This window comes from Choloepus didactylus, chromosome 16, assembly GCF_015220235.1.
Source record: "Choloepus didactylus isolate mChoDid1 chromosome 16, mChoDid1.pri, whole genome shotgun sequence".
Classification (NCBI taxonomy): domain Eukaryota; kingdom Metazoa; phylum Chordata; class Mammalia; order Pilosa; family Megalonychidae; genus Choloepus; species Choloepus didactylus.
Window position 1 is genome coordinate 69,404,869 of NC_051322.1, and position 26,881 is coordinate 69,431,749.

The 26,881-nt window shown below is 39.3% G+C and overlaps 1 protein-coding gene across 3 annotated transcripts in view; it reads left to right on the plus strand.

Moving 5' to 3' along the window:
• Positions 1 to 26,881, plus strand: part of RALBP1 (ralA binding protein 1) — a 62,631-nt gene that overhangs the window by 19,317 nt on the left and 16,433 nt on the right. Inside the window, exon 1 of one of the 3 annotated variants that reach the window (XM_037805904.1) lies at positions 16,013 to 16,852. The exons of 1 other annotated variant lie outside the window; for it this stretch is intronic. The gene's annotated coding sequence lies outside the window, so the exon portion shown is untranslated. Of the gene's footprint in view, positions 1 to 16,012; positions 16,853 to 26,463; positions 26,756 to 26,881 lie in introns of those variants that run through there. One more of the 3 variants, XM_037805903.1, reaches the window with a different exon arrangement.

A 26,881-nucleotide genomic window follows, 5' to 3' on the forward strand; every position in this document is an offset into this window, starting at 1 on the left:
AGGGCTTGGCACACCAAACCGCCAGTCCTCAGTGTTTGTGGGAACATCAGCAACAATCCAGGTGAGGAAGTCTGACACCTCTGCGTTTTCCCTTAGCTTCTCAGGGGGCCCTGCATATATTTTTTTTATTGTCTGCCCAAATTATTTTGGGATGTGTCGCTATTTCACACTAACCTATGCAAACCTACCAGGTCTCACTTCTTATTCAAAGTTCCATGTAATTATGGTATTTGAACAAACTGTACGAGTTAAATTGTTTAGGAAATATAGCTCTTGCACCAACTAAACATCTCTTCCCTGGGTCTCACATGGAATTTGGAGTTTTAAAACACAGTCAGTATTGTCCTTTACCCTTTGGCCCGACTTGCCCTAGTCTTAAACACATCTGCTTCATCCATTATCTCTAGTTGAAGTCTGGACTCTTTCAGCTTTTTTAACAGTTGCTATAGTGCTAATACTGACATTCATATCTGCTGAGTTCTAGCTCTGAGTGTCAGGTGTCACAGATACCCAAAGTTCCAGGGATTAATTGGGTTATACCCAAAGGGATCAGCATCTCGGAATCTGGAGACAGCCGATACAATTCAGTAATAGATGTGATTGCTGTAAGAGCTTACAATCTAGGGACCATTACAATAAGCATTCCCCTGATAAGCTGTGCTCTAAGGTTCAATTTTGAGTTTACACATTGTACTTAGTCCATACTGGTGAGGCATTATAGTGTTTGCCTTTGTTTCTGGCATAGTTCACTCAAAATGCTGTCTACAGTTTCCATTCACCTCCTTGTATCACAGCTCCACTCTTTCTCGCAGTAGCTCAATATTTCATTGTATGTATATGCAACAGTTCACCATTCTGTTCCTCAGTCGATGTACCCTTAGGCAACCTCCACCCATTGCAAATCATGCATACTCTCTCCATAAACACCAGTGTGTAAATGTCCATTCATGTCCCTGCTCTCAGATCCTCCAAGTAAATGTCCCCTAATGAGGTAGCAGGACCTTATGGCACCCACATAGTTAGCTTTGTGTGGAACCACCCCACTGTCCTCCAGAAAGGCTGTACCATTCTGTCTCCTAACCAACAGTAAATACATACGAATGTTCTAAAAACAGCATTATTTTACAGATACAATGAGGTATTATTTTTATTTTAAAAATATTTTTTCTCTTCAAACCCTTTTCTCTGAATTTCTTTTCCCTTAGCTTTTTTTTTTTTAATTATACACTTTATTTATTTATTTATTAGAAAACTTGTGAGTTTAGAGAAAATTCATGCATAAAATACAGGGTTCCCATATACCTCCCTATTATTAACACCTTGCATTGGTGTGGTACATTTGTTACAGTTGATGAAAGCACGTTTTTATAAATACACTATTAACTATAATCAGTGATTTAACTTGGAGTTCACTGCTGCAGTTGTGCAATTCTATGGATTTCTAAAAATCTTTTTTCTACTAACATATATAACAATATATATGATATATATATTCTATTGAAATATATAATTTATTGCTGTTAATTATGTTCACAGGTTGTGCTACCATCACCACCATCCATTACCAAAAGTTTTCCATCATCTCAAAGAAACTGCACATTATAAGCCTTAACTGCCTATTCCCTATCCCCACCCAACCTCTGATAATTTATATTCTAGAATCTGCCTCTGTGAGTTTGCATATTCTGGTTATTTCATATCAGTGAGATCATTCAATATCCTTAGTTTGTGGCTTATTTCGCTCAACATGATGTCTTCAGGGTTCATCCATGTTGTTGCATGTATCGAACTTCATTCTTTTTTATGACTGAATAATATTTTATTGTATGTGTATACTATGTTTTGTTTATCCTTTCATTGGTTGATGGACACTTGGGTTGTTTCCATCTTTTGGCAATTGTGAATAATGCCACTTTGAACCTCTTTGTACAAATATTTATTTGAGACCCTGTTTTTAAATCTTTGGGATATATACCTAGAAGTTGGATTGCTGGGTCATATGATAGTTCTGTACTTAACTTTTTGAGGAACTGCCTTCCGCAAACTGTCTTCCACAGCAGCTGAACCATTTTACACTGCCACCAGCAATGAATGAGTGTTCCCATTTCTCCACATCCTCTCTAACACTTGTAATTTTCTTTTTTTTAACAATAGCCACTTTAGTGGGTATGAAATGGTATCTCACTGTGCCTTTGATTTGCATTTCCCTGATGACTAATGATGCTGAGTGTATTTTCATGTGCTTTTTGGCCATTTGTATACCTTATTTGGAGAAATGGTTATTCGAATCTTTTGCCCATTTTATAATTGGGTTGTTTGTCTTTTTGTTGTTGAGTTGAAGGATTTCTTTATATGTTCTAGATATTAAAGCCTTATCAGAGTTGTGGTTTCCAAATATTTTGTCCCATTGTATAGGTTGTAGTTTTATTTCATGATGAAGTCCTTTGAGGCACAAGTTTTCTTTTTTTTTTTTATTTTGATGAGGTTCTGTTTACCTATTTTTTCTTTTGTTGCTTGTGCTTTGGGTGCAAAGTCTAAGAAACCAGTGCCTGAACACAAGGTCCTGAAGATGCTTCTCTATGTTCTCTTCCAGGAGTTTTATGGTCCTGGCTCTTATATTTAGGTCTTTGATCCATTTTGAGTTGATTTTTATATATGGTGTGCAAATGGAGATCCAGTTTTCCCAGTGCCATTTGTTGAAGAGAGTATCTTCCCAATACCTATGCCCCTTGTCAGAAATCAGTTGGCCATAAGTGTGAGGGTTGATTTCTGATCTGTTAATTTGATCCCATTGGTCTTTATGTCTGTCCTTTTGCCAGTACCATCCTGTTTTGATTACTGTGGCTTATAATAAGTTTTAAGACAGGAAGTGTGAGTTCCCCAACTTTGTTCTTCTTTCCAAGATGGCTTCTTTTTTTAACATATTATTGCTTATTGCTTATTTGCTTATTACTTTTTACTTTTACTTTTTACTTATTCCTGTGGGAAGTAAGAAGTGGAGTTACATACCAAGACATAAAATCCAGTAGTGCTGGCATTTACATTTGCCTTCAGAGCCCGGCCTCCAGCCATTCAAAGTGGCTAATCGAAAGCAGTCATCAGAAATTGGCCCGTACCTGTGCCCACCCCACCCGCCATCCTAGGGAAGTAGATTTAATTTTTATTAGAGAAGTTGTGAGTTTACAAAATAATCATGCATAAAATACAGGATTCCTGTACATCACCCCTCCACTAACACCTTGCATTGATATGGACCCTTTGTTACCATTAATGATGGCACCTTTTAAAATAAATTGTACTGTTTTTTTTTTAACAATAGTAATCCTTGTTGTGATTGGTGAAAGATTATTAAAATAGTTCTATCTATGGTACATTATTTGCATTAGGTATTTTTTTTTCTTCCCCCAATGTGGAAGTGGAATTCTAAGTCCATTTCTGGTGCTAGCAAGCTATACTGGAGGCCCCACTGCTACCTGCTATGAGAATGGGGAATGGGAGACTGTAACCACAATGCAGAGAGACCAGTTTACTAGGATTTACTGTAATGTAACATCCTCTTATTCTTGTTCTTTCCTGGATGCTGTATAGTCTTTGACTGGACTCTGGATTTTGAAATAGTTAATTCAGACTGTTCCTGCCTGTTTAAATCCTGAAGCTTCCTACTCCGCCATCTTCCCACAGTTCCAGGAAAGTCCATATTCTTTAAATGGCTCATGATCACAGTTATCTCTGTAAGGCATTTTGGCTTTTTTTTTTCCCTTCTCAGAGAGTTTACTGAGGTATAATTTATTCAGTGAAATGCATAGTTTGATCAGTTTTAACAAAATGCATAAATATGTATAACCCACATACTGATTGTTTCAGTTTGCTAAAGCTGCCAAAATGCAATATACCAGAAACAGACTGACTTTTAATAATGGGGATTTATTAGCCTACAAGCTAATAATTCTGAGGCCATGAAAATGTCCAGATGAAGGCATCAGCAGAATGATACCTTCTCTGAAGAAAAGCTGCTGGCATCTGCGACACCTCTGTCACATGGGAAGGCACATGGCTGGTGTCTGCTGGTCCTTCTCTCCCGGGTTTTGTTGCTTTCAGGTTCTGGTGTCAGTGGCTCTTTAAGCTTCTGTGTGTTGTTGCTTGCTTCTCTGGGGCTTTTCTCTCAGCTCTCTCAGCTTTTCCTGTCTTTTATCCTCTGGTAAAGGACTCCAGTAAAATGATTAAGACCACCTTGAATGGGATGGGTTACATCTCAATTAAAATAACCTAACCAAAAGGTCCCACCTATGACAAGTCAGCACCCACAGGAATGGATTAAAAGAACATGGCCTTTTCTAGGGTACATAACAACTTCAAACCAGCACAGTTGTCAAGCTATAGAACATACCTATCACCCAGCAAATTCTCTCATTCTACTTTGTACTCAGTCCCTGCCTCTTTCCCAGACGTCTGCAACCACAGTTCTAAATTCTGTTGAAAACTAGATGAGTTTGCCTGTTCCAGAACTTGATGTAACTAGAACCATACAGTATGTCCTCTCTTGTGTCTGGGATGCTCTTTTGAGATTCATCCATTTGTTGTGCATATGAATAGTTCATTTTTTATAATGCTGAATGGTATTTCACTGTATGAATATATTGCAGTTTGTCATCCAGTCTCCCATTGATGGAAAAGTGGGTGTTTCTGGTGTTAAGCTGTTACGAATAAAACTGCTCTGATCATATGTCTTTTTGTTGATATATATTTTCATGTATATCTAGTATACTACTCAGGAGTGGAATTGCTAGTCACATGGTAAGGGTATGTTTAAAATATACTGCCAAGTGGTTTTGCAACGTGGTTGAAGTTCACATTCTCATCAGCAATGTATAAGACTTCCAGGGGCCTCATATCCTCACCATTGTTAGGTTTATTGTTGTTGTTTTTTTTTTTTTTTTTTTTTTTTTTTTTTTTTTTTTTATTCCATAAAGTATTTTTATTTTTTTTTATTTATTTATTTTTTTTTAATCATCATTTTATTGAGATATATTCACATACCACGCAGTCATACAAAACAAATTGTACTTTCGATTGTTTACAGTACCATTACATAGTTGTACATTCATCAACTAAATCAATCTCTGACACCTTCATTAGCACACACACAAAAATAACAAGAATAATAATTAGAGTGAAAAAGAGCAATTGAAGTAAAAAAGAACACTAGGTACCTTTGTCTGTTTGTTTGCTTCCCCTACTTTTCTACACATCGATCCATAAACTAGACAAAGTGGAGTTTGGTCCTTATGGCATTCCCAATCCCACTGTCACCCCTCATAAGCTACATTTTTATACAACTGTCTTCGAGATTCATGGGTTCTGGGTTGTAGTTTAATAGTTTCAGGTATCCACCACCAGCTACCCCAATTCTTTAGAACCTAAAAAAGGTTGTCTAAAGTGTGCGTAAAAGTGCCCACCAGAGTGATCTCTCGGCTCGTTTTGGAATCTCTCTGCCACTGAAACTTATTTCATTTCCTTTCACATCCCCCTTTTGGTCAAGAAGATGTTCTCCATCCCACGATGCCGGGTCTACATTCCTCCCCGGGAGTCATATTCCACGTTGCCAGGGAGATTCACTTCCCTGGGTGTCTGATCCCACGTAGGGGGGAGGGCAGTGATTTCACCTTTCAAGTTGGCTTAGCCAGAGAGAGAGGGCCACATCTGAGCAACAAAGAGGCATTCAGGAGGAGACTCTTAGGCACAAATACAGGGAGGCCTAGCCTCTCCTTTGCAGCAACCGTCTTCCCAAGGGTAAAACTTATGGTAGAGGGCTCAAGCCATCAAACCACCAGTCCCCTATGTCTGTGGTCATGTTAGCAACCATGGAGGTGGGGTAGGCGAATACCCCTGCATTCTCCACAGGCTCCTCAAGGGGGCACTACATCTTTTTTTTTTTTTTTTTTTTTTTTTTCCTTGTTTGTCTTTTTTCTTTTTTCTTTTTTTTTTTTAACTTTCCCTTCTTTTTTCAAATCAACTGTATGAAAAAAAAAGTTAAAAGGAAAACAAACATACAATAAAAGAACATTTCAAAGAGACCATAGCAAGGGAGTAAGAAAAAGACAACTAACCTAAGATAACTGCTTAACTTCCAACATGTTCCTACTTTACCCCAAGAAAGTTACATACTATAGCAACATTTCAGTGAACTTGTTCCTACTACATCCATCAGAAATTAACAGACCATAGTCATTTCTGGGCATCCCCAGAACGTTAAATAGCTTATCTGTTCTTCTTGGATTATTGTTCCCCCTTCCTTAATTGCTCTCTACTGCTAGTTCCCCTACATTCTACATTATAAACCATTTGTTTTACATTTTTCAAAGTTCACATTAGTGGTAGCATATAATATTTCTCTTTTTGTGCCTGGCTTATTTCGCTCAGCATTATGTCTTCAAGGTTCATCCATGTTGTCATATGTTTCACCAGATCGTTCCTTCTTACTGCCGCGTAGTATTCCATTGTGTGTATATACCACATTTTATTTATCCACTCATCTGTTGAAGGACATTTGGGTTGTTTCCATCTCTTGGCAATTGTGAATAATGCTGCTATGAACATTGGCGTGCAGATATCTGTTCGTGTCACTGCTTTCCGATCTTCCGGGTATATCCCGAGAAGTGCAATCGCTGGATCGAATGGTAGCTCTATCTCTAGTTTTCTAAGGAACTGCCAGACTGACTTCCAGAGTGGCTGAACCATTATACAGTCCCACCAACAGTGAATAAGAGTTCCAATTTCTCCACATCCCCTCCAGCATTTGTAGTTTCCTGTTTGTTTAATGGCAGCCATTCTAACCGGTGTTAGATGGTATCTCATTGTGGTCTTAATTTGCATCTCTCTAATAGCTAGTGAAGCTGAACATTTTTTCATGTGTTTCTTGGCCATTTGTATTTCCTCTTCAGAGAACTGTCTTTTCATATCTTTTGCCCATTTTATAATTGGGCTGTCTGTACTATTGTCATTGAGTTGTAGGATTTCTTTGTATATGCAAGATATCAGTCTTTTGTCAGATACATGGTTTCCAAAAATTTTTTCCCATTGAGTTGGCTGCCTCTTTACCTTTTTGAGAAATTCCTTTGAGGTGCAGAAACTTCTAAGCTTGAGGAGTTCCCATTTATCTATTTCTCTTTGTTGCTTGTGCTTTGGGTGTAAAGTCTAGGAAGTGGCCTCCTAATACAAGGTCTTGAAGATGTTTTCCTACATTATCTTCTAGGAGTTTAATGGTACTTTCTTTTATATTGAGATCTTTGGTCCATTTTGAGTTAATTTTTGTGTAGGGGGTGAGGTAGGGGTCCTCTTTCATTCTTTTGGATATGGATATCCAACTCTCCCAGCCCCATTTGTTGAAAAGACCATTATGGCTCAGTTCGGTGACTTTGGGGGCCTTATCAAAGATCAGTCGGCCATAGATCTGAGGGTCTATCTCTGAATTCTCAATTCGATTCCATTGATCTATATGTCTATCTTTGTGCCAGTACCATGCTGTTTTGGCAACTGTGGCTTTATAATAAGCTTCAAAGTCAGGGAGTGTAAGTCCTCCCACTTCGTTTTCTTTTTTTAGAGTGTCTTTAGCAATTCGAGGCATCTTCCCTTTCCAAATAAATTTGATAACTAGCTTTTCCAAGTCTGCAAAGTAGGTTGTTGGAATTTTGATTGGGATTGCATTGAATCTGTAGATGAGTTTGGGTAGAATTGACATCTTAATGACATTTAGCCTTCCTATCCATGAACATGGAATATTTTTCCATCTTTTAAGGTCCCCTTCTATTTCTTTTAGTAGAGTTATGTAGTTTTCTTTGTATAGGTCTTTTACATCTTTGGTTAAGTTTATTCCTAGGTACTTGATTTTTTTAGTTGCTATTGAAAATGGTATCTTTTTCTTGAGTGTCTCTTCAGTTTGTTCATTTCTAGCATATAGAAACATTACTGACTTATGTGCATTAATCTTGTATCCCGCTACTTTGCTAAATTTGTTTATTAGCTCTAGTAGGTGTATCGTTGATTTCTCAGGGTTTTCTAGATATAAGATCATATCATCTGCAAACAATGACAGTTTTACTTCTTCTTTTCCAATTTGGATGCCTTTTATTTCTTTGTCTTGCCGGATTGCCCTGGCTAGCACTTCCAGCACAATGTTGAATAACAGTGGTGACAGCGGGCATCCTTGTCTTGTTCCTGATCTTAGAGGGAAGGCTTTCAGTCTCTCACCATTGAGTACTATGCTGGCTGTGGGTTTTTCATATATGCTCTTTATCATGTTGAGGAAGTTTCCTTCAATTCCTACCTTTTGAAGTGTTTTTATCAAAAACGGATGTTGGATTTTGTCAAATGCTTTTTCAGCATCTATTGAGATGATCAATTGATTTTCCCTTTCGAGTTTTTAATGTGTTGTAATACATTGATTGTTTTTCTTATGTTGAACCATCCTTGCATGCCTGGAATGAACCCCACTTGGTCATGGTGTATGATTTTTTTAATGTGTCTTTGGATTCGATTTGCAAGTATTTTGTTGAGGATTTTTGCATCTATATTCATTAGGGAGATTGGCCGGTAGTTTTCCTTTTTTGTAGCATCTTTGCCTGGTTTTGGTATTAGATTGATGTTAGCTTCATAAAATGAATTAGGTAGTGTTCCATTTTTTTCAATGTTTTGAAAGAGTTTGAGTAAGATTGGTGTCAGTTCTTTCTGGAAAGTTTGGTAGAATTCCCCTGTGAAGCCATCTGGCCCTGGGCATTTATTTGTGGGAAGATTTTTGATGACTGATTGGATCTCTTTGCTTGTGATGGGTTGGTTGAGGTCTTCTATTTCTTCTCTGGTCAGTCTAGGTTGTTCATATGTTTCCAGGAAATTGTCCATTTCCTCTACATTATCCAGTTTGTTGCCATACAGTTGTTCATAATATCCTCTTATAATTTTTTTAATTTCTTCAGGATCTGCAGTTATGTCACCTTTTTCATTCATTATTTTGTTTATATGGGTCTTCTCTCTTTTTGATTTTGTCAGTCTAGCTAGGGGCTTGTCAATCTTGTTGATCTTCTCAAAGAACCAACTTTTGGTGATATTTATCCTCTCTATTGTTTTTTTGTTCTCTATGTCATTTATTTCTGCTTTAATCCTTGTTATTTCTTTTCTTGTACTTGGTTTAGGATTGGTTTGCTGTTCATTTTCTAGCTTCTTCAGTTGATCCATTAGTTCTTTGATTTTGGCTCTTTCTTCCTTTTTAATATATGCGTTTAGTGCTATAAATTTCCCCCTTAGCACTGCTTTTGCTGCATCCCATAGGTTTTGGTATGTTGTGTTCTCATTTTCATTCGTCTCTATATATTTAGCAATTTCTCTTGCTATTTCTTCTTTAACCCACTGATTGTTTAGGAGTGTGTTGTTTAACCTCCAGGTATTTGTGAATTTTCTAAGTCTCTGATGGTTATTGACTTCTAATTGTATTCCATTGTGGTCAGAGAATGTGCTTTGAATAATTTCAATCTTTTTAAATTTATTGAGGCTTGTTTTATGTCCCAGCATATGATCTATTCTGGAGAAAGTTCCGTGAGCACTAGAAAAGTATGTGTATCCTGGTGATTTGGGATGTAATGTCCTGTAGATGTCTGTTAAATCTAATTCATTTATCAGATTGTTTAGGTTTTCAATTTCCTTATTGGTCTTCTGTCTGGTTGATCTATCTATAGGAGAGAGTGATGTGTTGAAGTCTCCCACAATTATTGTGGAAACATCAATTGCTTCCTTTAGTTTTGCCAATGTTTCTCTCATGTATTTTGTGGCACCTTGATTGGGTGCATAGACATTTACGATTGTTATTTCTTCTTGCTGAATTGCCCCTTTTATTAGTATGTAGTGGCCTTCTTTGTCTCTCAAAACATCCCTGCATTTGAAGTCTATTTTATCTGAGATTAATATTGCTACACCTGCTTTCTTTTGGCTGTAGCTTGCATGAAATATTTTTTTCCATCCTTTCACTTTCAGTTTCTTTGTGTCCCTGTGTCTAAGATGAGTCTCTTGTATGCAACATATTGATGGTTCATTTTTTTTGATCCATTCTGCGAATCTATATCTTTTAATTGGGGAGTTTAATCCATTTACATTCAACGTTAAAACCGTGAAGGCATTTCTTGAATCGGCCATCTTATCCTTTGGATTATGTTTGCCATATTTTTCCCTCTCTCTATTAATATCCTTTATTGTACCTATACCGAATCTCTTTAGTACTGAACCTTTCTCCAAGTCTCTCTGTCCTGTCTTTGTTTCTCTGTCTGTAGGGCTCCCTTTAGTATCTCCAGTAGGGCAGGTGTCTTGTTAGCAAATTCTCTCAGCATTTCTTTGTCTGTGAAAAATTTAAGCTCTCCCTCAAATTTGAAGGAGAGCTTTGCTGGATAAAGTATTCTTGGCTGGAAATTCCTCTCACTCAGAATTTTAAATATATCGTGCCACTGCCTTCTCGCCTCCATGGTGGCTGCTGAGTAGTCACTACTTAGTCTTATGCTGTTTCCTTTGTATGTGGTGAATTGCTTTTCTCTTGCTGCTTTCAGAACTTGCTCCTTCTCTTCTATGTTTGACAGTGTGATCAGTATATGTCTCGGAGTGGGTTTTTTTTGGATTTATTCTATTTGGAGTTCGCTGAGCATTTATGATTTGTGTATTTATGTTGTTTAGAAGATTTGGGAAGTTTTCCCCAACAATTTCTTTGAATACTCTTCCTAGACCTTTACCCTTTTCTTCCCCTTCTGGGACACCAATGAGTCTTATATTCGGACGTTTCATATTATCTATCATATCCCTGAGGTCCATTTCGAGTTTTTTCAATTTTTTTCCCCCCATTCTTTCTTTTATGTTTTCATTTTCCATTCTGTCATCTTCCAGGTCACTGATTCGTTGTTCAACTTCCTCTAGTCTTGTACTATGAGTGTCCAGAATCTTTTTAATTTGGTCAACAGTTTCTTTAATTTCCATAAGATCATCCATTTTTTTATTTAGTCTTGCAATGTCTTCTTTATGCTCTTCTAGGGTCTTCTTGATTTCCTTCATATCCCGTACTAGGGTCTCATTGTTCATCTTTAGTTCTTTGAGTAGCTGCTCTAGGTGTGTCTCTTCTGGTCTTTTGATTTGGGTGCTTGGGCTTGGGTTATCCATATCGTCTGGTTTTTTCATATGCTTTATAATTTTCTGTTGTTTTTGGCCTCGTGGCATTTGCTGACCTTGATAGGGTTCTTTTAGGGTTTGTAGACCAGTTGAAGTCCTTATCTCTAATTTATCAGATCTACAGCTTCGTGGAGTACACTTTCTCTAACTAACCAGCAGGTGGCGTCCACGAGCCACCTGTTCTCCACAAGCCAGATCTCCCCTGCTTAGCCTTTTTGGTGAGTGGGGGAGTGAGTCTTGTGGGGCCCAATTGGTGTCCCAAGCTTGCGTGTGTAGTTGGTGTTGCCTGCCCTGTATGTGGGGCGTGTTTCTGGGCAGTCGGGGAGGGGGGGTGGCCCTAACAATCAAATCTCCCTGATGATCCTAGAGTTTTAAAGCTACTGCAATAGTCTAATCCTTCAGTTCAGTCCTGCCACAGTTTGTCTCTGCCACTGACCCACAAGTCTTTGGTATTGGCGTATGGCTCCTGAGACTTGCAATTGGGCCCCTCTTCCAGGCTGTGCACCCCGGGTCCTCTGTTGGGGGATGACTGTGCTATGTCGCAGGTGAGTGCCGTCCCCCCAGGGCAGTTCTGGGCTGCTGGGCTGTGTTGGGAGGCTCCCAGTCTGCTCAAATGATGGCTGAATGGGGCTCTGTTAATTCACACTGCTCCCCCTTCCCAGCTCTGGGACATTCAGCTGAGGTTGCAGGGAAGGCTAATGTCCACGCCCAGTTTTGTGGTGTGTGCCTGTTATTTGAAGCACTTCCGTCACACTGGGTTGTCTGGGGCAGCTCTGGGCTATGGGGCTGGCGATGGGCAGGAGTGTTTCCTGTCCACCAGGATGGTGGCTGTGAGCGGACACCCCCCTTTTCTTGGGAAGTTGTGTTGTTTAGTGAATTTTCTCAGCCACTGGATTATTGCCTTTTGTCTCAGAGCTCTCTTAGTTCTGCTCTTGACTTGACGTGCCCAAATTTCAATTCTTTGAAGCTTTCTGTATTGAGCTTCTTAGAGTAATTGTTTTAGAAAAAGCAAAAAGGATTTAAAAAAAAAAAAAAAAACGGCCCTCCTCAGAGATCTAATGGGTTATTGAAATGCTAATAGACAAAGCAACCAGGGCCATTAAGGAAAAGTGCCCAGGGCAGAGAGATCAGCCTTGCTTCGGGATTTGCATATGCGCCTCAAGGCCTGATCTCCGCCCTTCCCCTTTCTGTGTTCACCAGAACTCCAAAAATCCTCTGCTTTTATTTTGGAGTTTTTCGTGTTGTTTTTTTTCTATGCCTGTCTCCTCTCTGCTGGGCTGGCTGCTCTCAGAGTCTCTGGTGTCTGGCCTCAGTCTATCTATGGTTGGAGTTTGAATCAGTAGAATGAGTTTCCGGTAAGAGCAGCCACTGCAATTCTCCCTTCTCCTTCCTGGAGCTGACAGCCCCTCCTCCCCCGGGACTGAGCCTGGCAGGGAGGGGCGCGGGTCCCCTGGCCGCAAAAACTTACAGATTTCGCTGATCTCAGCAGTTCCACGTTTTCATGAGTGTTGTATGAAGTATGCCCAAAGACAGATTGCTCTGTGGTGTCCAGTCCACGCAGTTCCTGGCTTTTTACCTACTTTCCTGGAGGAGTAACTAAAACATACAGCTCACCAGTCTGCCATCTTGCCCCGCCTCTCTCTGTTGTTTTTTTTTAATTTTAGCCATTCTAGATGGTGTCTATTGATAGTACATTGTGATTTTAATTTGCATTTCTTTGATGTCTAGTGATGTGGAGCTTTTTTTATGGGCGTATTGAACCATTTATGTGTTTCCCTTTGTAAATGGTTCACCTCGTACCCATTTTCATTTTGGGTTGTTTGCCTTTTTATTATTCAATTGTAGAATTTGTATGCATATATTTTGGACACAGATACTCTGTCAGATATTTGTACTGTGAGTATGTTCTCCAAGTCTTTTACTTGACTGTACATTTTCTTTATAGTGTCATTTGATAAGCAGAAGTTTCAAATTTTGATGAGTCCAATTTGTCCATTAATTTTATAGTTAGTGCTTTCTGTCAGATATATTACAAATATTTTCTTCCAGTGTGTGGTTTGCCTTTTGCTAATGGTATCTTCCAAAGTGTAGAAGTTTTTAATTTTGATGAAGTCAGATTTATCAGTTTGTTTTTTTATGTTTTGTGCTTTTTTTTTTCCTGTCTGAGATCTATTTTTGTCTGCTTGCTTTCTCTCTTACTGAGAGAGGATTTCTGTAATCTCCAAGAATAACTGTGGATTTGTCTATTTCTCTCTTAAGTTCTCTCAGTTTTTCTTCATATACTTGAAGCTCTTTTAGTAGTTACATACATATTTAGAATTATGTCTTTTATGATTGTAGAAAATCCTTCCCTATTTCATTTCTGGTAGTACTTCCTGCTCTGAAATTTCTTTGTCTGTTAGTAATATAGTCACTCCAGCTTTCTTAAAATTTTTGTTTGTATAGTGTATCTTTTTCCATTTATTAAGTTTTAACCTTTTTGCATACATGTTTATGGTTAAAGTGCCTCTCTTGTAAACAGCATATAGGTGAGTCTTGCTTTCTCTTGCTTTTTCATCCAGTCTGATAATCTCTGCTTTTTAATTGAAATGCTTAGTCCTTTTTCATTTAATATAATTAATTATATGTTTGGTTTTAAGTCTCTGATATTGCAGTTGTGTTCTGTGTATTTTATATGTTCTTTGGTTTTGTTTGTTTTTTTGGTTCCATTGCTGCCTCTTTTGGATTAGTTGAGTTTTGTTTTGTGTTGTTTTGTTTTAGCATACCATGTTATCCCCTTTAGTTTAATAGCTAATACCGCTTTTTTTAAAAGTGTTTTCTTTAGGGTTTTCAGTATGCATGTTTAACTTATACTTACTACAATCAGCATTCAATTAATATACCACTTTGTTGTCTGACTTCTGTTTCTCATGAGAAGTCAGTAGACGTTCTTATCATTTTCTACTGTATGTAATTTCTCTCTCTCTCTCTGGCTTGTTTTAAGATAATTCTCTTTGGTTTTCAGCAATTTGACTATCATATAATTAGGTTTTCTTTTTTTTCTTTAATCTTATGCTTGGCTTTTATTCAGCCTCTTAGATCTGTGGATATATGTGTGTGTGTGTGTGTATGTGTGTGTGTGTGTTTGTGTGTATGTATATATATTTTAACCACATTTAGAAAAATTTCAGTCATTATTTCTTCAAATTTTTTTCCGTCCCACTTTCTACTGCTATGTCCCATGGGTTATTGAAGCTGTGGTCTATTTTTTTTACCCCCAGGTATTATGTTTTACAGATACCAAATTTCTATTTGATTCTTTTTTGTGTTTTTCATTTTTTGCTGAGATTTCTCTTCTTGTGTCTCATTTGTTTTCCTACGTTCCTTTTAGTTTGAACAAATTTATAACTGTTTTATTACTTTGCCTGCTAATTCCACCATTTATGTGATCTCAGGGACTATTTCCATTGACGTTTTCTCTGGATTATAAGTCCACTTCTTTGCATTATTCATTTTTTATTATACACCGGACTTGGTAGATGGTGTGCTATCGACAGCTGGATTTTATTGTCTCTGTCTACAGAGTGTTGAGTTTTGTTCTGGCAAGCAATTTTTTGGCCAGTCAGCTTCATCCTGTTGAGGCTTGTTTTTAGGCTCTGTTAAGGTGTGTCCACAGTAGCCCTTATTCTAGGGCTTTAGTAGCTTTATTCTCAGGCGTGGCTTTTTTCTGGGTCAGGCACCCACCCAGGTGTTCAGTTTGGTCTCTCCACGCCCCAGCTCTGCGTGTCCTCTGTAGTCTCTGTGCAGCTCACAGCACCCTGGAAGGACCTGGAAAGTGTTGTCCTCCAGGTGGTATGGGCTTACCTTGTATTGTGCAGCATAGCACCTGGCCGGACTCAGAGGGAACCTCGTTGTCTCAGCTCCTGTCTCTCTGCTCCCCTGCCTCACAGTTCAGCTGCCTCCGCAGCCCTGCAGACCAGCTCTGTTTCCTCTGCCCAGTGAGACTACTGCTCTGGGCACTTCCTCCCGATGCCATTAGTTTGGAAAGAGCTCCCAGGTAGAAAGCCAGAGTGAGAGTAGAACTAACCTTGTATGTTTCTCTTCCCTCTCAAGGATTACAGCCCTACATTGTCATTGTCATTGTGTAATTCCTGAAAATAGATGTTTCATATCTATTGTCTAGTTTTGTACTTGTTGACAGAAGGAGGCCAGATCGGATCATGAACATGGCTTTTTCTTTTTAAACCAGGACTTTTTTTTTTAATTGAGGGAAATAAAGAATAATGAAAGGAGACTAGGCCTTACCCATTATTAAGATAGATTATAAAGCTACAGTTATTAAAATTGCTTAGTTCTGGCACATGAACAGATAGATTAATAGAATAGAATTGAAGGTCCATAAATAGACCTAATTGTATATGGGAACTTTATATATGTTAAGGTGGTGCTTCTAAACAATGAGAAGAGATTATTACCTATTCAATAAATGACAGTCATAAAATTGGATAAACAAGGACAAATTGTTATGCCAAAATCAATTCCAGATGAATCAAATACTTAAACATATAAAGGTAAAATTAAATGTCCTAGAAGAAATCATGGATTTTTCCCCATCATTTTGGACTGTGGAGGGACTTTCTAAGCAAGAAACAACCCCAGGAACCACAGAAGGGAAAGGCTGATTAAACTTGACCTCATGGAAATTTAATACTTATGCACAGTGAAAACATGCCACAAATAAAATCAAAAGGTAAGTAACAAACTGGGATAAAACATTTGAAACACATAATTCAGACTTAAGTGCGGATGCAACACAGAATTCAGACTTAAATGTGGATTCAAGTTTTTTCAGGCCTGAAGATTTTTACATTGGAGGAGCCTTGAGGGTTTGGTCTGATGTAGTGGGGGCTTCCCTCAGAAGTGGCGGCCAGTTGTGTCTGAGCCACAGAAGCTCTTCTGAGACTGTGTTAGCGCCCGCTCCACGTCAGCAAGCTTCTGACCCAGCAGCTCTTCTCAGAGGGCCTGGAGCTGGCTTTGGAGGCCCTCGCCTGCAGTGCACTGACTTTGGGATGCCCCCTCAGCCTGTCATCTCAGCACCTGCTGCAGTGGCTGGGTTTCTCCTTGGACCTTATGGGCTTTGGATTTGGTAGAAAATAGCCTTGTAGAATGTGTTGTCCCTTTTCCAGGGGAAGCAAAGGATGAGCAGTTCTCCTTGGTTTTCCTAGCAGAACCCAGAGGCACAGGCGCTTGGGCGGTGGCCTGGCTTTCTTCTTGCTGAAAGGAATGTACCAGAGTGTTCCTGTGAGGTGGCTGTGGGATTCTCTTCCCTACTTCAGTCTTGGGAACCTGCACCCAGGCCTGGGGCCATCTGCAGTCACCTTTGTGGCTGTCACTCAGTGCATCCTGCGTTGGCAGGTCAATGGGGTGCCAGTTCTGAGCAGAGACCTTAGGAGACATGGTCGGTTTCCTCCAGCCCTCTTGAGCTCCTGGCATCTGCCATGAAAACAGCATGCACCAGGGAGGGGCTGCCCCTTGAGCCTGAGTCTCAGAATGAGAGCACCTGCACCCATCGCTGCATCTGGGAGTGGAGCCACAGCAGTCAGTCCCAAGGCGGTTTTGAAGCTAGGAGAAGTCCAAAATCGAGGCATCTGGTGCTGCCAGCGATCCTTGCAGTTCCTTGGTTTGTATCCTTACCTTGGGTCACATGGCGATGTCCTCTCCTTTCTCTTTTGGGTTCTGTTCTGGCTTTTTTTTTTTTTTTAGACAATAGTAAATTCACGTGCAGTTTTAAGAAATGAGAGGAATTCCATATACCTTTTACTCAGTTTCTCAAAATGGTAAATAAACATTCTGTAAAACTACAGTACATTGTCATAACCAGAATATTGACACTGACTCAGTGGAGGTACAAAGCACTTCCATCAACATAAAAAAAAAGCAAACTCATGTTGCTTTTTAAAATAGCTGTACACACTTCTTCCCACCCTTACCCCCTCCATAATCCCTGGGAACTACCAACCTGCCCTCCATTTTTATAATTTTGTCATTTCAAATGTTAAAAGAGTGGAATCATACATTATGTTACACTCAGCATAATTCTCTGCAGCTTCATCCTGGTTGTTATGTGTTGACAATTGGTTTCTTTTTATTGCTGGGTGTATTTCATGGCAGGGATGTACAACCGTTTGTTTAACCATTCACCTTTGGAAGGACATCTGTTTCCAGTTTTTGGCTGTTACAAATAAAGCTGCTATGAATATTTGTGCATGGTTTTTGTGTGAATATAAGTCTTCATTTCTCTGGGATAAATGCCACTGAGTGCAAATGATGATTTTTACAGTAGTTGCCATGTTTAGTTTTTAAAGAAAATTCCAAATTATTTTCCACAGTGGCTGTACCATTTTATATTCCCACCAGCAATGTATGAATGATCCAGTTTCTCTGCACCCTTGTCAGCATTTGGTGTTCTCACAATTTTTTATTTAAGCTAGGTGTGTACTGCTAGCTCATTGTGTGTGTGTGTGTTTAGTTATTCATGCTTGCAAATTTATTCCAAGGAAATTATTTAGCAGAAACAAAAAAAAGTATGTGAATAAAGCGTTTTATAATTTTGGAGTTTGATAAATTATGGAATATCATACTGTACCATGGGAAAATATTTGTTATATGATAAAAGAATACAAAAATAGATGTATGATATATTTGCAGTTATGTTTATAAATATGCTAGTGGTCAAGTCTAGGAAGTTACAAAAAGAAAACTATACATTAGGATTATGTGTATCTTTATATTTTCTTTGTAATAAATATACCTTTTCTGTTTCTATCGCTATGCAGTATTTCTCTTTAAAACATACCCAGAGAATTGCTGTATTCCTGCAGAAATTGAGTTGTGGTAACATATTAATCAGTATAGTGCCTTGTGGAGTTAAAAATTTATCCACTACCTTCTTAGCACTTCTAGAGGGTCCTTCAGTGGGACTTTGGCCTGTTCCTTCCCTGCAGGACTTTGGAGACTGGCTTGTTGGTGCTGTTTTGTTGATGAAGTTCCTGTGGTCGATGCCTGAACTATTCTGTTATTCTACACATTGATGCCTAAAGCTGACTCATCTGCTCTTGGTTATTGTTAAATCATTTTTTCCGTGCCCCAAAAACCCACAAGAAACAAAAAAACACAGTTTTGAAGATTAATGGTAAATATGGCTTTTTGTAAGCCAGCTCTGCCTCCCCCCAATTCTGAGGAAGATTGTGTCCTTCTTTAAAGCACAACGTGAAGGAGTTCCTCCTCTGACTTAGTCCAGGTCTCAGCTGTTATCTCCTGCAGTGGGTTTTGTCAGAGGCTGGAATTTTCCAGGGGCTGGATAGCCTGCAGGTAGAATGCAGGGTTGACTCCAGGAACTCCTGGGAGTGTTTTGCATGCCTCTTCCTGGCATGGTCTGGTGGCTTCCAGCAAGAATGAAGGGCAGCAGGGTTTTGAGGCTAGAAAGAAGTCCAAATCAAGGCATCATCAAGGCAGTGCTTTCTTCCTGAAGACTGGCTGCCGGTGATCCTCTGTCATTTGGCAGTGCTCATGGGTGTCCCCTCCTGGCTTCTCCTTTTACTGAGTTCCATTGAGTTTCAGCTTCTTGCTTCCCATGGCTTTCTCTCTAGCTCATTGTGGTTTTTTTTGTTTGTTTTGTTTTTTTTTTAGTAGCAAGCAGTAAAGTTTATTTGAAAAGCCAGCACACATGGGGAAATAGCAAAGGTTGGTAAGAAGGAATACACGCTTGAGAGATTGGTGGGGGCAGGCCCCAAGAGAGGGGCTGCACCGGGTTGTAGCTCATTGTGTTTTAATTAACATTTCTTAGTGACTAATTATGCTGAACAATTTTTTAGGTGCTTATTTGCCGTATGTATATCCTTTTTGGTGAGATGTTTTTATGTCTTTTGCCCATTTTCTGAATGGATTGGTTGGTTTTTTACTGTTTGTATTAGTTAGGGTTCTGTAGGGAAACAATCAGTGAGAGGTATCTCTGACTATCAAATTTGTAAAAGTGACTCATGCAACTGTGGGTATGCACGAGTCCAAATTCTGTAAAGCAGTCAGCAAACTGTCAACTCCAAGGAAGATGTCCAGTGAACTCCTCAGGAAATGAACTGGGATCTTCGACGATTGTGTTCTATGAACTCCTCAGGAAACGAACCGGCAACTTTGACAAACTCCTTAGGAAACTCCTCACTGGGCAGCCGAAGAAGAAGTGAAGGTCCTCTATCTGTCTCACTTATAAGTCTTCAACTCATTAATTGGATTAAATCCAGCCAATTGCATTCTCTCATTGTGGAAGACACACCTTTTGGTGAGTCATCAGTCACAGCTGCAGTCAATTGATGATTTAGTAAACCAGCCTGTTGGTTTATTAACCAGCTTCAAACATCCTCACAGCAATTGTTAGGCCAGTGTTTGCTTGACCAGACAGCTGGGTACTATCGCCTGGCCAAGTTGACACATGAACCTAACCATCACAGTTCACCCCTTGTCAACTTGGCAGTTATACACATCACCTAAAACCATACTTTATCTCTAAGTAGATAACAATAACAGACATATATTTTGCCTAACAATACTCCGCTGTGCAGCATACAACTGGAAACATACTAAATCTCTCCAGAATAGGGTGCAAGTCCTTGGGTGACATTAGCTCTTAAAATTGATTTCCTTTAGCTTAAATACAGCAAAATGAACAGTATGGGTTATGCCATATGATAAGGGGATAAGACAGAAGAAAGCAAAGATATTTGCTTTACAGACAAATACAAACATAATCATAACAAAACGAGGAAATATTCATGCCATCATAGTCCACGTTTCTGTAACTGCTCACGTGGCCGTAGTTCATATTTATCACAACCTTCCACTACCCATTCCATGTTCCCTTTACCCTCAGCAAGCACTTCAGCTGGCCGTGGTTCTTTGCCTGGTGGGGTGACCCAAACCTTCATTCCTGAAGTTTCTTGGCCATTGGTAGTCCTGCCTGGATCGGGTTGTTGCAGTTTTCCATTGACTTTAATCACAGGGCATGGTAGTACTAAGAGACACCCTAGGGGATCTCCAGTATTCCAGGAAAACTCTTCTTTACTTCCATTGTGTAGTTGCAGTGCTATTTCCCCTTGATAGTCAGGATCAATCACCCCAGCCAGTACAGTAATCCCCTTCCTTGCCTGTTGATTCAGAGGCATAAGAACCCAAAGTGGCCAGGTGGCAGTCTTAACTTCCAGTTCAGTGGGATTATTGTTGTGTTTCCTGGTGGAAGCACTCCTCCTTTTGGAACCAAGACCTGTAGACCAGCAGAGCTTAAGCTTGCAGGGACAGGAAGCAAAAATTTACCTAGTGAATCACTAGGAGTGATAGTGAGTGGTGCCACTCCTGTTTCCACCCCTTGATTCCTGGACCCATGAATCCTGGCTATGGGAGAAACAGCACCATAGAGTGGATGCTGATTCAGAGCATAGAAAAGCCTCCTGGAGAACACTGCCCCAACCCTGCAAGGTATTGGCACCTAGTTGGCACTGTAATTGAGTCTTCAGCTGGCCATTCCACCGTTCTATCAACTCAGCTGCCTCTGGATGATGGGGAACATGGTAAGACCACAGAATTCCATGAGCATGTGCCCATTCCCTCACTTTATTTGCTGTGAAGTGGGTTCCTTGGTCTGAAGCAATGCTGTGTGGAATACCATGACGATGGATAAGGCATTCTGTCAGTCCACGGATGGTAGTTTTGGCAAACCCATATCCGGAGTATGTGTCTATTCCAGTAAGAACAAATCGCTGCCCCTTCCATGATGGAAGTGGTCCAATGTATTTTGGTGCCACAGAAGTGGGGTGCTTTTGCTGCTGAGTTTGCAAATACCAAACATGTTGGAGTGGCTTTTTAAATGGATAAGGGAAAGATTCTGGAAGAATTGTGAGGATCTTTATAGAAAGGACCTTAACTGCTTTGAAGAGACTGTGGAAATATGGACTCTAAAGATACTTCTGATGAGGCCTTGAGCAGAAATGATGAATGTGTTTTTTCAAACTGGAAGGAAGGCAATCCTTGTTTTAAAGTGGCAGAGAATTTGGCAAAATTGAGTCCTGGTGTCAGATGGAAGGAAGAATTTGAAAGCAACAACCTGGAATACTTAGCTGAGGCAATCTCCAGACTACGTGTGGAGGATGTACCCTGGCTTCTCCTGGCAGCTTATAGTAAAATGTGAGCTGAGAGAGAGAAACTTAGAACTGAACTCTTGGATTCAAAGAAACAAGAAACTGATGGTTTGGAAAATTCCAGGCTTCTAGGGGGTGGATCCCCAGAAGCTACAGCCCAACAGGTTTTAACTAAACATGGAACCCAGCCGCTGTTTCAGTACAAGCCAGGATTGGAGATGGAGTTATCCAGGAAGGATTTGTGCAAAGTCCTATTGTCTGATGGCTTGACCCCTGTGTGCTTCACACGAAGCCAACAGAATTTTTGTGAGACCTTTATAGACAGAGCTGCTGCTGGTCTGGACTGGAGGGGACAGACAAGGAACAAATTGAAGGAAAAATTTCTTCAAAGACAGTGCCATGGAGGTTGAGGTCTGGAGTCAAGAGGCCTTGGGCTGGGAGAGTGGAGCAGCCCACATGCATGGAAAGGGTGAGTTTGCCCTGGAGGTCGAGGGCGGGCCTTCCACCTCGATGCTCAGGAAATGTTCTGCCACCCCAAGCCCCAAAGAGGGTGGAGCACATTCCCAGGGAATTGCGGAGAGCCTGGCTGCCACCCCACTGTTCTGAAGGGGTTGAGTGTGTGCCCCGGAGATGGAAGGGAATCCGGGAGCTGCTCTGATGTTTGAGGAGGGTGGGGCCGAGAAGGTGGTCTTCCCAATGTGTGGATATGTTGGAGCACTTACCCAAGCGTTTGGAGAGGAAAGGGCTGCTGCAAAGGCCCTTAGGAAGGGTTAGACTCCAGCTCTCTCAAGCCCCAAGGATGCAACGTCATTCTGTAAATGACTCGCAGACTTTGAAATCTAATGGAGTTTGTCCTGCAGATTTTAGGAACGGTTTTGGTCCTGTGAACCTTGTTTCCTTTCTGTTTCTCATGGTAGTGGGAATGTTTATCCTATGAATGTCCCTCCTTTGTATATTGGAAGCACATAACTTGTTTTAAGTTCACAGATCCACAGCTAAAGGAAAATTATGCCTTAGGACTGACCACAACTATAATTGATTTTGATGGAATCTTGTACTTAACTATTGTTACTGAAATGATTTAAGTTTCTGTGATATTGTTGTGGGATGAATATATTTTGTATATGGAAAGATAATGTCATTTTGGGGTCCAGGGGGTGGAATGTGCCTGTTTGAATGTATTATATCCCCCCAAATGCCATTATCTCTGATGTAATCTTGTGTGGGCAGACCTATCAGTGTTAATTAGACTGAAATTCTGTGAGTGTTTCCATGGAGATGCGCCCCACCCAACTGTGGGTGATGACTCTGATTAGATAATTTTCATGGAGGTGTTGGCCCACCCATTCAGGGTGGGTCTGAATTAAATTACTGGAGCACTATATAAGATCAGACAGAAGGAGTGAGCTTGCTACAGCCAAGAGGGACACTTTGAAGAAAGCACAGGAGCTGCAGGTGAGAGACAGTTTGAAAACGGCTGTTGAAAGCAGACTCTTGCTCCAGAGAAGCTGAGAGAGGACAAATATCCCAAGTGCAACTAAGAGTGACATTTTTGAGGAACTGCAGCCTAGAGAGGAACGTCCTGGGAGAAAGCTATTTTGAAACCAGAACTTTGGAACAGACACCAGCCACGTGCCTTCCAGCTAACAAGAGGTTTTCTGGACACCATTGGCCATCCTTCATTGAAGGTACCTGACTGCTGATGTGTTACCTTGGACACTTTATGTCCTTAAGACTGTAACTGTGTAACCAAATAAACTCCACTACCGGTACCAAGCTGTATTAGGTAGGGTTCTCTAGGGAAACAGAATCAATGACTATCAAATTTGTAAAAGTGACTCATGCAACTGTGGGTATGCACGAGTCCAAATTCTGTAAAGCAGTCAGCAAACTGTCAACTCCAGGGAAATAGGCAAAATCATGTTGCTTTTTTATTAAAGAAAAGGCTCTTTCTTCCTTGAACTGCTTTGCCTCTCTATCAAAAGACAGTTTTGCATATTTGTAAGGGTCAATTTCTGGGTTTTCTATTTTGTTCCAGTGATCTGTGTTTTACTTTTTTGGCACAGTATTGAAACGGTAGCTATATAAGAAGTCTTGAAATCAGGTAGACTGATTCCTCCCATTTTATTCTTTTTCATAATGGTTTTAGCTATTCTAGTTCCCTTGCCTAGCCACTTAAGTTTTAGAATAACCTTGTCTATCTACAAAAGGTCTTCATGGGATTGTGATAGGGAACTGCATTGAACTTGTTTTTCAGTTTGGAATGAATTGACGTCTTTACTATGCTGAATCTTCTAATCCATGAATATGTCTCTCCATTTATTTAAGTCTTTTACTTCATCAGTGTTGTATAATTTTCAGCATATAGCTCCTGTATGTTTTGTTAGATTTATACTTAAGTATTTTATTTTTTAAGTGATTGTAAATGGCATCGCATTTTTAATTCCCATATCCATGTGTTCATTACTAGCATACAAAAATACAGTAGCCTTATATATATATCAGGGTATTGCTAGTTTCATAAAATGGGAAGTTCTCTTCTAATTTCTGAAAGAAACTTTACAGAGTTGGTGTTAATTATTCTTTAAACATTTGATAGAATTTTCCAGTGAAACCTTTTGGGCCTGGAGTTTTCATGTATGGGAGTTTTTAAAATTAAGAATTCAATTTCCTTAATAGTTATAGGCTAGTCAGTTTTTTCTTTTTCATACTGGATGAGTTGTGGTAGTTTGTGTTTTTTGAGGAAGTGATCTATTTTGTCTAAATTTGCAAATTTATGTATCCTAGTATTCTTTTATCCTTTTGATGTCTGCAGAGTCTGCAGTGATGTACCCTGTGTCATTCCTGATATTGGCAATTTGTGTCTTCTCCATTTTTTTTAGATGTTCATCAATTTTATTGATTTTTTTTTCAAAGAACCAGTTCTTTGCTTCATTGGTTTTCTGTATGGTTTTTCTGTTTTCAATTTCATGGATTTCTGCTCTTACCTTTATTAAGTGTTTCCTTCTGCTTGTGTTGGGTTTATATTCTTGATTCTTGGGACGGGAGCTTAGATTACTGATTAGAGACTTTTCCTTTTTCTGGTATATGCATTTAGTGCTATAAATTTGTCAGCATTGTTTTAGCTGTGTCCTGCAAATTTTGATGTTTTGTATTTTCATTTCCTTCAGTTCACTGTATTTTTTTGCCTTGAGACTTCCTTTTGGACCCATTGACTCTTTAACGTGTTCTGTTGCTCCTCAGCAGAAACTGCTCTGGAGAGACCAGTCTTCCTGCTATGGTTATGAGCCCTGTACGTTTCTGCTTGTGCCTGCTGTGCTTCCTGGTGTAACTGTGGTTCCTTTCTGTGCAGATACATAAAGGGCAGTTTAGTGGAAAGAATGTGTGTTTTGAGTCAAAGCGATCTCACTTTTCACTTCTTATTTGTTGTGTGATGTCGGGTAAGTTAGTTAAGCTCTCTGAACCTTCGTCTCCCTGGTTTGCAAACATGGAAAAATACTACTTTTCTCACAGGGGTGTGGTAAGGCTTGATAATGTGTTGAAAGTTCTGAAGCCACAGGAACTGAAATAAAATTTGGGTTTCCTTTCTCTGTTACCTTAATTAAATTTAAGGCTAAGGGCAAGGGTCATTTCTTCTAATCTTCGTCTCTTCCGCAGTGCACGTTTTTGAAACATAGATGATAATTTATTAAATAAGCATTTAATAAATGCTTTATTTATTTAAAGCATTTAATAAAAGCTTTAATAAATGCTGTGTGGCATGTACTGTGTTAAATGCTGGAGCTCACAGTTTATTGGGCAAGGCAGAAATGAGCATAGAATCATTAAAATACAATATGGTGAGTGCAGTGATGAGGATATTCTGGGCACACAGGAAAGGAATATTTAGAATTTATATTGAATGGGGGTGGGTCATAGGGTTGGATTCCTGAAAAAAGTTGCTAGTATTAGATTTTCTTTTTAACAGCTTTATTCATATAATTTACATGCCATAAGATTCACGCATTTTAAGTGCACAAGTCAGTGATTTTTAGTAAATTTACAGCATTGTGCAACCATCTCCACAATCCAAATCTAGAACATTTCCATCACCCCAGAAAGATTCCTCATACCCATTTGCAGGCTTAATATTAAAGGATGAGTTGGAATTAGCCATGCAAAAATATTGGGAGGAGGACTGGGTTCTAGGGAGTGAAGGCAGCATGAGCAAACGCAGAGAAGCATAAGGTAAAACAGTATCTATGGGTGGCTTGTCTACAAACAACTTTATTTCTGGAGTATAAGGCTGTGTTCCTTCCCATAAATCGTGCTTTGGCTTCCTTGGTCTTTGGAGCTCAGCTTCCTCATCTGACTCTAAAACTGTTACACTGATTTAACTCTAGTGCCCTCTAAAACTGTCAGATCCTGGGATTGTCAAATCTTAAGATACCTTCAATTAATGGAAAAATATAATGCACTCTTTTTTATGATAGCCAACAGTCAGGGCCCATCAAGAAAAATAGAGTTAAAGTGATGCTTAGAGATCCTTTAATGGTTTTTTTCCTATTTATTAATGTTTTTCCTGATAATATAAGCAGTAATGCATAATGGGTAGAAAACATATAAAATGCAGAAAAGTAAAAAGAAGAAAGTTTAGATCACCTATAATTGTACAATTCAGAGATAATCATCATTAATGTTCTTTTGTTCTTACAGTTTTATGCATATGTATATATTTTAAAATTGATATGGCTGTAAATATAACTGCTTTTTTCCACATTATTAAATATTTGTCAGAGGATTTTTAATATTGCAGAATTTTCCAAGTGACTTGAACCCAGTACTTGAACTACATACCCTCAGTCATAGGAAGAAACAAAATGCAATCAAGTCTTGAACTCTTCTTATGTTTGTCCGTTCTAGTGTCTGTTGGAGTTAATCTATTTTTGTGTGTTTATAGGATTGAGCAAATGAGGGTTCCTTTCTTTCTACATATCCACAGTACAAAAGGCTTTTTGCCATACATGAAGTCTTAACTGTCTGATTGCATGCAGTAGAGAACTACAGTTAATGATCTCCAATTGTGTGTATCATTAAATGTAGCACTTGAACTGTATTAGAAATTTTAATTGTGATACTGAACCATTCATAAGTAGTTACATAGTTAGTCTTTGTAATTTATTTTTTATGTCACAATGTTGTTTGGTCACAACTTAAAGAAAAATATTAAGAATTTATGTTGGATAGGAGTCAAAATGGTGTACTGTGCAGTGGCAATTTCTTTTTAAAAGGAGCAGTGCATTTGACCTGGAGAACTCTAGCTGCAGTTTTCATTTGGGCTTCTTTTCTAATGCTTGAAGATCCCAGCACTTCCAGCTCTTTGAGAACTGGTCTCTGCAATGCATGGCATGTAACTTGAGGTAATAGAAAGTGAAAAAAGCATTTTTAGATGGGGTGGGATAGGAAGAAAAATACTTTTGGTTTGTAAATGCCAGCTTAATTACGATCCTGTGTGTGTGGTTTTGGATTTTGGTGGTATTGGCCGG